Source organism: Sus scrofa, chromosome 16 (assembly GCF_000003025.6).
Source record: "Sus scrofa isolate TJ Tabasco breed Duroc chromosome 16, Sscrofa11.1, whole genome shotgun sequence".
Classification (NCBI taxonomy): Eukaryota; Metazoa; Chordata; class Mammalia; order Artiodactyla; family Suidae; genus Sus; species Sus scrofa.
In genome coordinates, this window is record NC_010458.4 from 16,064,274 (window position 1) to 16,078,065 (window position 13,792).

A 13,792-nucleotide genomic window follows, 5' to 3' on the forward strand; every position below is an offset into this window, starting at 1 on the left:
TATCATATAGATGCTTGCAATTTTACCTTCTACTAGAATACATACTTGAGTAAAAGTATATCATTCTGTTTGTTGGGCTGAAGTAGCCAAAGGTAAGGATGCAACTTCCAGGACTTCAAATGGAGTTGATATTGCATATATAGCACAATATTTACCATTTTCATTTTCAAGTAAAAGCCATCAGTAAACCATGAGCAATCAAAATTTGTCAAAGGGGTTTCTTGTAAGTCATTACAAGGTGTTGATAGGTGATTCATCAAAGTCAAATACATATGGGAGATTTTGTCCATGAAAGAAGGAAGAAAATAGTAACTGGATTGAGATAATTACAATGAATGAGAGTAATGTGAAGGATGGTTAGCAAGAGGACTTCATAAGGAGTGAGAGGGCTTGCTGAAAAGTGTTGGGAATGATAAGAATTCAAGGGAGTTTTGACAGTAGGAGGTTCAAAGACAGTCTAAGAGGATACCAAAACTACTTCAGTGGCCTTTCCCCTAAAGGACATTATCAGGGGTACCTCTAAAGCAAGAAGGGTAACCTTGAGTCATGGGATCTAATCATTGGCTACAGTTACCTAGACGTTGTAGCAGCCCCTGTGTTCTTGAGTAAGTACTATGAGGGTTCCTCTTTTTTCACAAAATGGGGGGAAAAAGGTAGCTTATGGTTTGGATATTCAAGGGCAAACAATTTGTTAAGATTTCCTTCAAGATTTTCAAGAGATTTATTAAGGTTTCCTATAAAGATTTTTAAAATTTTTCAAGATTTAAAAGATTTTTTTTCTAGATAATGGGGTCAGGTTTAGTGGGTTTTAGTGAGAAATTCAGGGGCTGGGCCATTAAATGGAAATATGGAATCTTGTGACAACAACCAGCTAGCCCAAAAAAACCCCATAATTGATGTTTGGCTTCAGGTTTTGGGAAGCTCAAGATGCCATGAAGCCTATTAGCATCTCAGTGAAATCCTTGCTTTTATCCTAAATATTAGACTTGAGTTTGAATAAATTGCAATTTTTCCTTTGAGATCTTACACTCCTTAGTGTATAAGAGTTTAATAGATGAAATCTGTCTTGTGATAAGGCTTGAGAGGATGAACAGACAAGTAAATCATCTACATACTGTAGTATGGTAGAGCCTGTAGAAATTTTATAACCTCTTGGTCAGCCTTTAAATTTTGTGAGAAATAAGGACTTTAGTAAAACCCTGGGCCATTACTGTCCAGGTATATTATTGTCCTTCCCAGGAAAAGGCAAAAACATATTGGCCAGTCTTTATCAATTGTAATGTTAAACAATGCATTGCTTAAATGTATTAATCATGATGAAAAACATGCTTTCAGTATGTCTGCTAATAACGTATGGGGATTAGGAACAACAGGATGGTGAGAAATAATGTTATTGCTTAGAGATCTTGAACAAATCTTCATTTTCTTCAACCATTAGGGTTTCTTACAGGTAAAAGAGGAGTATCACAAAGATTAGTGCAAGCGGTGATAAGTTCCTGTATTTATAGTCTTCTATGATAGGTCTTATGCCCTGCTAAGCCTCTTTGTTTATAGGGTATTGATTAATTCCAGAGAGAGATTTTGAGGGATCAGTTTGGATCTTAGTGTAGCAAAGGGCAATATGAATTCTGTTTCTGTCTATGGAGGATTCTGCTCGTCGAGTTAGGAGACACTAAATTTGATAATGGAGATGTGTCTGAAATTTGATCTTCCCTGGCTTAGAAAGTACATATAAAAGAAAACAAAATTGTATTTTCTTGGGTAGTTGATTCAAGGGACTTAATTCAAGAGATTTTACCTCAAGATTTATTTCTCCCTTTAAGGAGAGATAGCAGCATGATATTTTTTTCTATAAAATTTCATCATAATAGTTTAACAGGAGCCAAATCACTAAAGAAAAACAGTTATTTATCTAGCTCCCAAGCAAGAAGGTATAGGGTAAGAAATAGAGACATATTATAATTTATTTGAGACCACCACTATTTGAAAAAATACATTACTCCACAAAAGGGACTGTTTGATAGTGAGCATGAGAATTGACAGGGTGGTTCCTGTGTCAGTTGATATGTAAGGGATTTCTACTGGATCTGCAGAGTAATTTCTCCCAGCCTACCTAATGGTAAAAGTGGAAATAGTCCCTGTGCTTCTTCGGAGTCCCATTATTGGAATGAGTTTGGCTCTTGGAAAACTGTAATTGTCTAGACATTTTAAAAATGTGTGATAGTCTCTCTTCCAATGGCCAGGTTTTTTACAGTAATGACAGAATCTGTTAGAAAGAGCTGGCTTGGAAGTTTCCATTTATTGAAGTTGGAGACTTAAAAATTTAGTTGCTCTTATTGTTTTGTTTGTTTGTTTCATTTTTTGCATCTACTAGGGTGTGGACTGATTACGTTGACAAAATCAGGGTGGTCATTGTTTTTCATTCGACATGTTTTCTCTTGACAGAGATATATCTCTGTTTGAATTATAAATATTGAATTCAAGGCCAACCTGGTAGATGCAGTGTATATAGGGAGTCTAGATTTTTCTTTAAAAACAATTTGGAGTAGTAATCATGAATAGATTCAATAGGCTTTTGGGTGCATGCCTGAATTTTGTCCCCATGCACTGACTAATGGAAAGCGCTCAGAATGGCAAGATGTAGCCTTTTGGTTATGGCAGAGCTTGGTCACATGCAAGAGCTGGAATTCCAAAGATTGTTTGGAACTTTCCCACTTATTCAATGCTGGACTTGACTTTCTCTAATAAGCATATGAATTAATTGAAAGGACTGGAGAAACCATGTTAAGTTTGGATTACAATGTTGAATTATTTGACAAATCTATGAGGATCCTCACGCACCTTGGGGATATATTTTACTATCACTCCAAGTTCAGCTTTAGTCCATGGAACAAAAGTAATTATTGGTATAGCAGGATCTTCAGAAGACCTAATTTTAAAAGAGAAAGTTTCAGTAGGGGCAGTTGGTAAGGTTTAGGTACTAGAGAAGAAGGGGTGTTTAGATAAGGAAAGGGGGTTTGAAAAGGACCTGGGTGGTTACAGAGGAGGTGGAGGAATGAGATTAGGGAAAACCTTTGCTCATGCCCCCAAAGAAGAGGACTCAGCTGCCTCTTTATCTCCTTTCAGCAGTTTATTTTCTTCAGTTAACTTAGAAATAGTTTTTTGTAAAGAGGTAATTTTAAAATCATAAATATGTTTAGAAACCTCTAGGCAACAATTAGAATAGCTATGCCATTCAGATTTTGTAGTACTATTGCCACAGTCTTCTGAGTTAGTCTGGAGGCAAACACATTTGGGGGATCGAAATTTCCTCATAATGGCCATTGAAGTTGTACGTTATCTTTAGGAAGACTGGATCATCTAGCCAAAAAAGCTCATGAGGAGAGACCGTAACTTTTAATGTAAAACCAGCCAGAGACCCTAAAGAAGGCCCATCCTTAGAGCTTTGAGATGACTAGAATCTCATCCCACAGAGGTTTTCTTGAGAGCAAAAGAAAAAAATCCTACATAGCCTGATGGGTGTGCTTTCAGTGTTGGTAGTTTTGTTTTACAGTGTGCCTTTCAAGGAATTCTTTTTATTCTTCTGGAAGACGGCCTTTGCCCAGGTTGTCTGCCCCTTGACCAGTTGTCCCTTATTACATGTAAATTGTCTTGCAGTTGGCAGATGACCTAATGTCAGTCTGGCCTGTCTGTGATCATTTTATGTTCTCACAGCAGTCTTTGCTTTAGAAAAATCTCTAAAGAGATGTGGCAAGCATTCTAACAGCATTCATTTGCTCAACCCATGTCCAACAACAGGATTTTTAATTTTTGGTCTCAAATATTCCTAAGGAATTATACCAAAATTCTAGCATGTTTTCAACAAGAAAACTCACCAAAAAGGAGAAATAAAAATAAAACTTTAAATAGATCCTGAATAAAGTCAGAAAATGCAACCAAATGAAGGGGGACCAGAATCTGAGAGGAGATTCACCAAACCAAAAGTAGACAATTACTCACAGAGGCCATGAACTCAGTAGCTTTAGTGTGGGTACTTCACTCAATTCTGAGGGTCATTGCCTTTTGGAGGTTATCTCCTTTGGATCTTACTTCTGATGCCAAGGGATGTCAACCTAAATATAAAGATAAAATGAGGCAGGTTCAAAATTGTCAAAATGCTAAGTTTCATTTGGGAATAGCAGAGGCATTGTATTTCAGCATACACAACATGTAGCAAGCTACAGGTGAGTCTACTGAGGATCTGGGATAGACTGCATTTATGGACAGAGAATGTAAAGAGTAAAGAGGTCAGAGTCTGTTGAAATAAGAAATGGAGACAAGCTTTGAAAATTTCACAAGGAGACAAAACCAGGCCAGTCCCACCAAAAAAAAAAAAAAAAAAAAAAAAAAGCTCCACTGACCTTATTTTATGAGACCATCCCATCCAGAGTCATTTTTTGGAAACCACAAGTAAATTTTCCATGGTCCCGTGACCAACTTCCTATCACTTAAGAACATTCCAATATGATCAGTTTCCTGAAAATCAAGCATTTATGGGAAATCAGTTTCTCTTTCCTGAGAGCACATATGTAAGATTTTCCATTTTATATCTTCTGGCTCCATTTTAGGTTGAAATTCTTTCACATGGAATATGTAGGATTTTATAGATATTGAAATTAAGAATGATTTTGGAAGATTATTGAAACTTGTTTTTAAGAACAATTGGAAAAATGAGTCAAATTGTAACACACGTCATAAAAATATTTTCAGTGCTCAAGGGTTTTTTTTCCTGTTGTACTGCTTGACATCACTTTAAAAAGGTTAAAAATATTATCAAAATTTTTCACATGCAGAGTTTTAGTCATTTAAGATATTTTAATTGTGACCACATAAAAGAGAAGCTAGGCAAAATGACCTTACCATGCCTTCCAGCTTTATGCTTCTTTATAGCTTTAGAATAAATATGTTTTGATTATTATTCCCTTACCAATAGCAAGGGGGAGTATGACTATTGACATTACATGCATAGTAATCAAGGTAATATCTATTTTATGAGAGTATAGTTCTTAATTAAGTTTGGTCCAAGCAGGTCACCTTAGGAAAATAATGACAAATCAAAGTGCCAGTGCTCAAGGTTGTACGACCTTATAAAGAGTTTCCTATTGATTTATACTCTTTATATTACTATTACTAGTATGGTTATCTTTACAAGTTAACAAAAATTTAATTTCATTGTCTTTTTCAAATGAGGTTTTTGTCATTGTACATTTAATGGATATTCAGAGCAACATTGGATTATATCAAGGAAAGCACAACAGTGGACAAGGCAAAAAATAGGTATGATTTTCTGGTATTTCCTAATTCCCAACTTTTTCTTCATAGATATCTCATGCTGTGGACATACTCCTTAGAGCAGACCTTTTCTCTTATGAGTTAGGTATTTGGTGATGAGTTCAATGAATTTGCTTAGAATGTGGCGTGGTTACTTTGGGGGCACTTATTTTTAAAGCCTGTTTGTTGAGAGATAAGGAATGAAGCTAGGTGTCACAATATCACTCAACTAGTAAGTCAATCCCTTCAGTGTTAAGACTGTGGCTCAGTACTTTCTGACTAGCTAGGCTTCTTAATAAACAAGTCATCATCTTGCAAGGTTATATTTCATAGGTTTTGTTGATCAGCCTATGTAGTTAAAAAGAAAAGGCTCTGACAAGCTTTTTATTTTTCTTTTCAGCAATGCCCCTCATCAGACACTGAACCTTTAATTGGCTTTGGGTTTATCTAAAACTGAAAGCTATTAATATCTTCATTTTGTTAATGAGCAAGCAACTGTTTAGGAATACTAAATAATTGCCAAATAAGTTACAAAATCAATGCAGTTTTAACCTAGCCTTGGATTGTTTGTGTCAAAAATGTCAATGTTTTCATTCAGTCAGTTAGCGAATAAATCAACAAATATTAATCAAGAAATACAACTGTAAAAAAAGAAAGTTGAGGAATATAAGATTAATGAATCCTCTGCAAAGCATTCAAATGCATGAATATCTTTGAATTAGTCTGGTTTCATCACTGAGTATAAGCCAATTTAGACAACTTTTATTGATTTACCTAAAAGTGACTTAAATCCTAAAAAATAGAAAAGAGGTAGAACATTTATTTCCTCCTCCATCTCTTCATGTACCTGTAATCAGAAACTTTAAACATATCTAGTAGTTTCACAAAACTTGCTAAATATTCTATGTTTTGAATTCCAAAGAAGAGTTTTTTAATGATTATTGCAAAACAGGAAAGTTTGGATTGTGTGGTTCTACAATAAGTATAAGAGAAAGAACGTGGTATCAACGAGGTTTTATATTTTCATCTTTAAGATTTTAATTTGCCTTCAATTTTTATGATTTCAACTTTAAAAACCTTCGCTCAAAGGAGAAATTCAATAGCTTCCTTGGTTCTCATGATTTTCCATAAATTTTAAATGCATGGGGGAATAGCAGGGGACAGGATGAGGAAACAGTCAACTTGCTCACACAATCAATAATAGAAAGCAGGTAGAAGCAGGTTATGAAAAATGGAAATGTATTGGATACAGAGATGGTCACTGTCAGCCCAGCCACTGATGGCTAGCTACTTTATGTGTTTCGTCCTGGATATGATGGAATGTAGTTGCCATAACAGCTTATTTACATATCTTTTATATATATTCAATACTTTTACAGATAAAATTACCTTATTTGAGTCTCTCTACACACTGAATTATATGTTAGTGTTTCCATTTTCTTGTAGAAACAGAAGTTCAGAAAATTTTAGCTAGTTACCCTAGGAAGCAGAGCTGGGAAAATGTAAAGCTCACCTCTTTCCAGGTATCTCTCTTCCTAATTCCTGAAGACTTTAAAGCATATTGCACTCTCTCTGTTTAACCTTTCATGTGTGAAGTGTACCTAAAAAGTTACTGTTTCATAGATGAATACAAAGTGAGATAAAGGAATATTATTGGGAAGAGGGCAAATGCTACCATGTAGTTTTATTTTATAAATACCCGTGAAGGATAGAGGAAACTATGTATTATAAATATTAACTTATCAAGGGAAAAAAGTGCAATGTATTCTTTTAAATATATAAATAAATACAAGAAAGACCCTATTTTTAGAAGAATACTGCTTTGTGCCAAATGTGCTGTACACTTACCAGAAATAGTTCCTCAATAGCTATAAAAATGTTATTAAAATAGTTTATAACATATGACATAGGAGCAACACTGTGACTGATTCAGGCCTCATGGTTCTTTTTCTCACCCAAACAAACTCATACCTTAGGCCATTTAATTTTTGCAAATCTACTGTTTCAAATTTCACAGTTCATTTTCAAGTTAGAAAAAAAATACCGACCTGTTTCCTTTCTATTTCTTCCTAAATATATTTGTGTTATCTTTTTGTGCAATAATGAATCATTTTTTGACACATTCCAATATTTCTTTCTCACATGCCTTTCCTTTTTTCAGTTCCAAATAATGAAATCATCTCTGACCCCATTGGCATTCATTTCTGCTCTGATTTGTGTGAAGAACACTTAGATTGGAGTTTTATACTGTCAACAACTAGAGGGGTTTGCTATGATCTTGTCACAGTCTATTCATTTTACACTGTTTCTCTTTTCTCTCCACATACTCTTTCAATGTAATTTCATGTGAAAATATATTTGGTGGGCTGTTTTATATATTTTTCTACATCATCAATGGAAATATTAACTCTGACAGGAGTAAAAATAGGGCTCTACACCATTCTACAAGATACTTGCCATCTTGACTTTATTATTTACTGTCATTCATTTCCAAAATCTGCCAGTTACTTTTATGAAGTGTGTGTAGACTTTACTCTAAGCCCCTCCTACTAAGTTTTCTATTAAAATTTCAGCTTGTCTATAATTTGACACATTTATAAGCAGGGAAGAAGGCAGCTGAGCTTCTTCATGATCAGATTCAACTTCTAGGGCTGAGAAACAGTTTTCTTTACCATGTGATAGAGATTTTGCTGGGTAATTTTAGAAAGGCACAAATAGTTATATCTTGTGTCAAATATGTTTGTTGTATGCCTCATTTCATTTTAGGTGTTCTTTACTATAAAGAAAGTAAAGATTATTTACTTTTAAGAAAATTAAAATCTTTTAAACACTTGCAATTTTTAAGATTAATATAAAACACCAATAGATTTTTCTTTCCAAAAATATCTTCAGAAGTCATTGTTGGCAAACTTCCAAATACAAATTAAATAGTGGATTTGTATGACTTTTTAAATTTCTCTTTCTTTTTTTTTTTCTACTGCACAGCATGGTGACACAATGGAATACTACTCGGCCGTAAAAAGAACAAAATAATGCCATTTGCAGCAACATGGATGGAACTAGAGACACTCATCCTGAGTGAAGTAAGTCAGAAAGAGAAAGACAAATACCATATGATATCACTTATATCTGGAATCTAACATATGGCACAAAGTATTTTTATGACATTTTAATTATATTAATTATATGTTCTTTTGGTGTACACTAATTTCTGTTATATGTCTATTGCAAGTGTATGTGCATGGTATACATTTGCAGAAAAGTTGTAAATGTCGAGTTTAAATGTGGCTTTGAAAGTTGTGGAAAATGACCATTGAGACCCATTCTCTGAATATTCACTATTCAAACAATAATACAATGTCAGATTTGGAAATAATCGTTCAGTTTTAATTTAGGCCAAAATGTTTTATTTCTATTTTGCAGAAGAGGAAACTGATCTACAACAGTGAAGTGCATAGATTAAAAAAATTTAAATCACTACATCTCTAGAACTCTGATGGGCTCCATTCAGATTGTTTAAATGGAAAACCCTGTTTATTATTTTCTCTGTTGCTGCATTACAGATGAGCACTGACTTAGTGCTTTTAAACAAGCTGCACTTATTATCTCTCAATATTTGTGGATCAGGAGTCTGGGCATGTCTTCACTGGCTATTCTGCTCAGGGTTTCAAAAGATTACTATCAGGCTGTTGGCCAGTATAAGATTCTCATCTGGAGGCTCAATTAGAGAAGAGTCCATTTCCAAGATCATTCAGGTTGTTGGTAGGCATCACCTTTTTGTGACTGTAACTGATACCATTGGCTTTCTGCTGGTGCTAGGCTGGAGGCTGCTCTAAGTCTTCGAAGATGCTGAATGTTCCTAGATGCCACCCACAGTTCCTTGACAATTGGGCTTCCTCAGCATGACTGCCAACTTCATCAAGCTAGCAAGGATATATATTAGGTCAAGGAGGTCTCAGCTCTTCTTTTAAGGGCTTTCATCTGATTAATTCTGGTAAAACATTATGGAGAATTTAATTACCTTGGCAAAATCTCTTCACCTTTGTCATACTCTGTTAGCTAGAAGGAAGTCACAGATCCCACCCATCCCCAAAGGAATGATTATATATAAACACCAGGAATCATGAGGGACCACCTAGGATATACCCACCCCAGCTTGTATCTTGGCTCCAAATTACATAAAAGCAATCCATTGAAATACCAATGCGTATATCATATGCAGAAAGCATGCACAACCCTTTCATATTCCCCTATAACTAAAGAGACCTTCCTGCTTCTTTGCATTCTCTATCTTCTCTCCAAGATTGAATCCAGTCAACCTTGTTCACAATCCCATCTTCTCTTTGTCTTGAGAATTTGAGAGAAATTTTTGTTTCCTATCTCTTTGTTCTTCAACTGAGTCAGGCATTCAAATACATTCTACATCAGCCCTATCCATTAGGGATATCATGCAAACATACATAACTACATTAAAAATAAAAACAGGAGTTCCTGTCATGGCTCATCAGTCAACAAATCTGACAAGCATCCATGAGGATGCAGGTACAATCCCTGGCCTTGCTCAGTGGATTAAGGATCCAGCATTGTCGTGAGCTGTGTGTAGGCCACATACACAGCTCAGACCCTGCATGACTATAGCTCCTATTCGACCCCTAGCCTGAGAAACTCCATATGCCATGGGCGTGGCACTAAAAAGCAAATATATATATAATAAAAACATGTACATTTAATTTTTATAATATATTGTATTTAATATATTGCAAATATTATCATCTTGATAAGTACTCAAATTTTGTGTAAGAAACAATTTACATTGTTTTCTTCCAATTCTGCAAAATGTGGTGTGCCTTTTATACTTAAACAACATCTCAATTTGGAATTTTTCCAGTGCTCAACAGGCACATATGAACAGTTCCTAACTTATTGATGAGTATAGCTCTCTCTTATCAAAGGCATCATTATAAAAAATCTTCCTTCAGCTATGGCACTATTGATTGGCTCTCTTTTACTCTTCTAGAAAATGTTTTTTCTAAAAACAGCTTCTACTGCCGAATCTGTCAATTACTCTTTACCCTTTCTCAGCTGGCTTCCACCCTTACAAATCCATCATCCATACTGTTGTTAATATCTCCATGTTGCTAAACCAAATGGAAACTTTTCTAACTGGAATTCTCATCACCTTGTTACACAATTGATGTCTTATTTCCTTATAATGTCTTTATCTTTAAATAATGTGTCCACATTCACGCCCAGTTTCATCCCTTCATCACTGATACCTTCTTAATCTTGTCTTTGGTAATACTTAACAAACCAGAACCGAAACAGAACTCTTATTTTTCTCTAAAACCTGGCCTTCTCCCACTCTCCCCATGGCAGTAAATGGCACAGCTATTTGTCCAGGTGTTATATATCATTCTCTCTCTCTCCTCCTTCCCTCCCCCCCCCCATTCTCTCTCTCTTGGATATGTAAATTCAATAAATATTTGAGTTTGTACTATTTGTCAAGCATCATTCTAAACAATTAAAGACAGCTAAGGACAACTAAGTGTTGATTTCATGTGCATATGCTAAGAAGAGCAAGAGATAAAATAATTATATGGCAATTAATATAGTATATACATAGAGTGGTGATTATATAATTTTATGTAGAAAAAATAAAACAGGATCTCATGATGAAAATGACTGTGAGTTAGAGTTGCAATGTGTGGTTTCATCAAATAGTCCAAGTTATCTGTGTGTCTTTGTACACCACAGACAACATATTTGTGTATACATACATATATTCATGTATGAATACACATATCTTCTCATGTATATAAATACTCATGTATGCATATATGCATGTGTATGTACACATACACACATATATATACTAATATAATTATCACACTAATTATATTAAAAAGATGTCTCCACTTACAGAAAGTTAAGTGGTATCTCTCCCACAGTCATAAGTGTTGTAAATGACAGAGCCTGGATTTGAGCCAGCCTCCTACCCATTGGCATGACAAAGGCAATGTAATGGAGCAATGGTCCTATAATGGGAGAAGTACTGGTCTATGTTCAGAAACTAAGGGAATGCATTGTCTGTATGAAGTGTGAAAACAACAATAAAACCAAATGAAGCTGATTTGCTTTTTGTTATCAGTATTATTGTTAAATCTAAACAATTATTGTCAGTGATAAAAATATTACCACCTGCAAAAAAAAATTGCAGTGTCCTCATTTCTAGACATTTGTTGTTAGTTATGGTGATTTTAGTAATATATCGTACAGGCAAGTTATATTAACACATATTATTTACCTCAATAAATATTGTAATCTATGTGAAAACTGATATAGAGAAATTCCAGTTACAACCTCTGCCTCAAAATTAACAGTTTCAGGAACAGACCTTTGTTTTCAGAGACAAAATGTAGTAATTTGAAACTGTCCCTCTTGATTTCAGTTAGTTGCAGTCCTGTCCCCATACCCTACAATCTGCTATTTTAGTGTGCTTAAGTAGTAGTTTGCAAAGAAAGGATAATAACTCAGTGTTCATAAAGATGAAGAAACAATTTGATTTGCACTAAAACTGTCAGTATATGTGCAAATCATTCTCTGAGGTTTGTGGAGGTTGTTTTTTGGAAACACTTCCTTGTATTTGTTTAAACCACATTATTGAGGTTTGATTTATGTATAAAAGCTGTTCACATTCAGTGTATATAACTTGATGAGTTTGGAGATAAGTATGCATCTGTAAAACCATAACCACAATATGTAACATAAACATATTCATTACCTCCAAAAGTTTCCCCATGATCTCTTTATTATTACTAGCATTGCTTTGTGATTAAAAACATTGAACATAAGATCTACCCTCTTAGAAATTTTAATGTTTACAATATGGCATTGTTAACTGTAGGACCTAGAGTGCACAGTGGATCTGTAGAACTTACTCATGTAACTGAAACTTTGTATACTTTAACTGATATTTCTGTTCCCCAACTGACCTCCAACCCCTGGCATCCATTACTTCACTCTCTGCATCTATGAGTTGACTTATTGTAGATTCCCATTCTAAGTGGTGTAAAGTAGTATTTGTCCTGTTTCTGGCATATTTCACTTATATTAATTACATCCTCCAAGATTATCCAGGTTGTTGCGAGTGACAGGATTTCCTTCATCGTTAAAGCTGATTAATATACTATCATATGTACATATTCTGTTTTCTTTATACATTCATCCACATATATGCACTTAGGTTGCTTCCATATTATGGTTACTGTGAATAATGGTGAAATGAACAATGGAGTTCATATATCTTTGCAAAATCCTGATTTTTATACCTTTGGATATACAATCAAAAGTGAGATGGCTATTTTGATTTGTAGTTCCAATGTTTATCCAAAGTATAAACAGAGTATCTTACCATTTATTTGTGTCCACTTAAATTTCTTTCATCAGAGTTTGCTCTTGATGTGTAGAAATGCAATTGCATTTTATATGTTGATTTTTTAGAATGCTACTTTACTGAATTTGTTTATTCCAGCAGTATTTTTTTGGTGGAGTTTTTAAGATTTTCTATGTATAAGATCATGTCAAATACAAACAGAAATAATTTTTCTTCTTCCTTTACAATTTGGATGTTCTTAATATTTTTTTCTTTTCTAATTTCTATGGCTATTTCTTCTAGTGCTATGTTGAACAGAAGTGGTAAGAGTGGGTATAATTCTGTGGTTCTAGATCTCAAAGGAAAAGCCTTTCTCACCATTGAGTAAAATGATAGCTGTAAGCTTTTTATATATGACCTTTATTATTTTGAAATGAGTTCCTTGAATACCTTATTTGCTGAGAACTATTTTATCAGGAAAATACTGAATGTTTCTGGTGTCTTTTCTGCATCTATTAATATGATTATCTTATTTTTATCACTTATTATATTAATGTAGTATATCACATTGATTGTTTTGTATATGTTAAACCATTTTTGCATCTTAGGGATAAATTCCTCTTGGTCATAGTGTAAGATCTTATATGTTTATGTACTACTGAATATCAGGGGTATTGGTCTATAGTTTTATTTTCTTGTTTGTTAGTATCAGGGTGAAGCTGGTCTCATAAAATGAGTTTGGAAGTGTTCCATTTTCTATTTTTTTGGAAGAGTTTAAGAAGAATTGGTATTAACTCTTTAAATGTTTGGTAGAATTCACTTGGGATATCATCTTGTTCAGGACATTTCTTTGGTGGGTTTTGATTGCTAATTCATATATTTTTCTATTTGTCTTCTTAAATTTTCAATTTCTTCTTGATTCAGTCTTGGTAGATTGTCCTATTTGTTGGCATATAATTATTTATAATAAATTAATTAGCCTTGATCTTTTTTAAAATTTCTGTGACATCTGTGGCAATGTCTCCCATTTCATTTATGATTTTATTTGACTTTTAACTTTTTTACATGGTTAGCCTAGTTAAGGTTCATTGATTGTTTTAATTTTTTCAA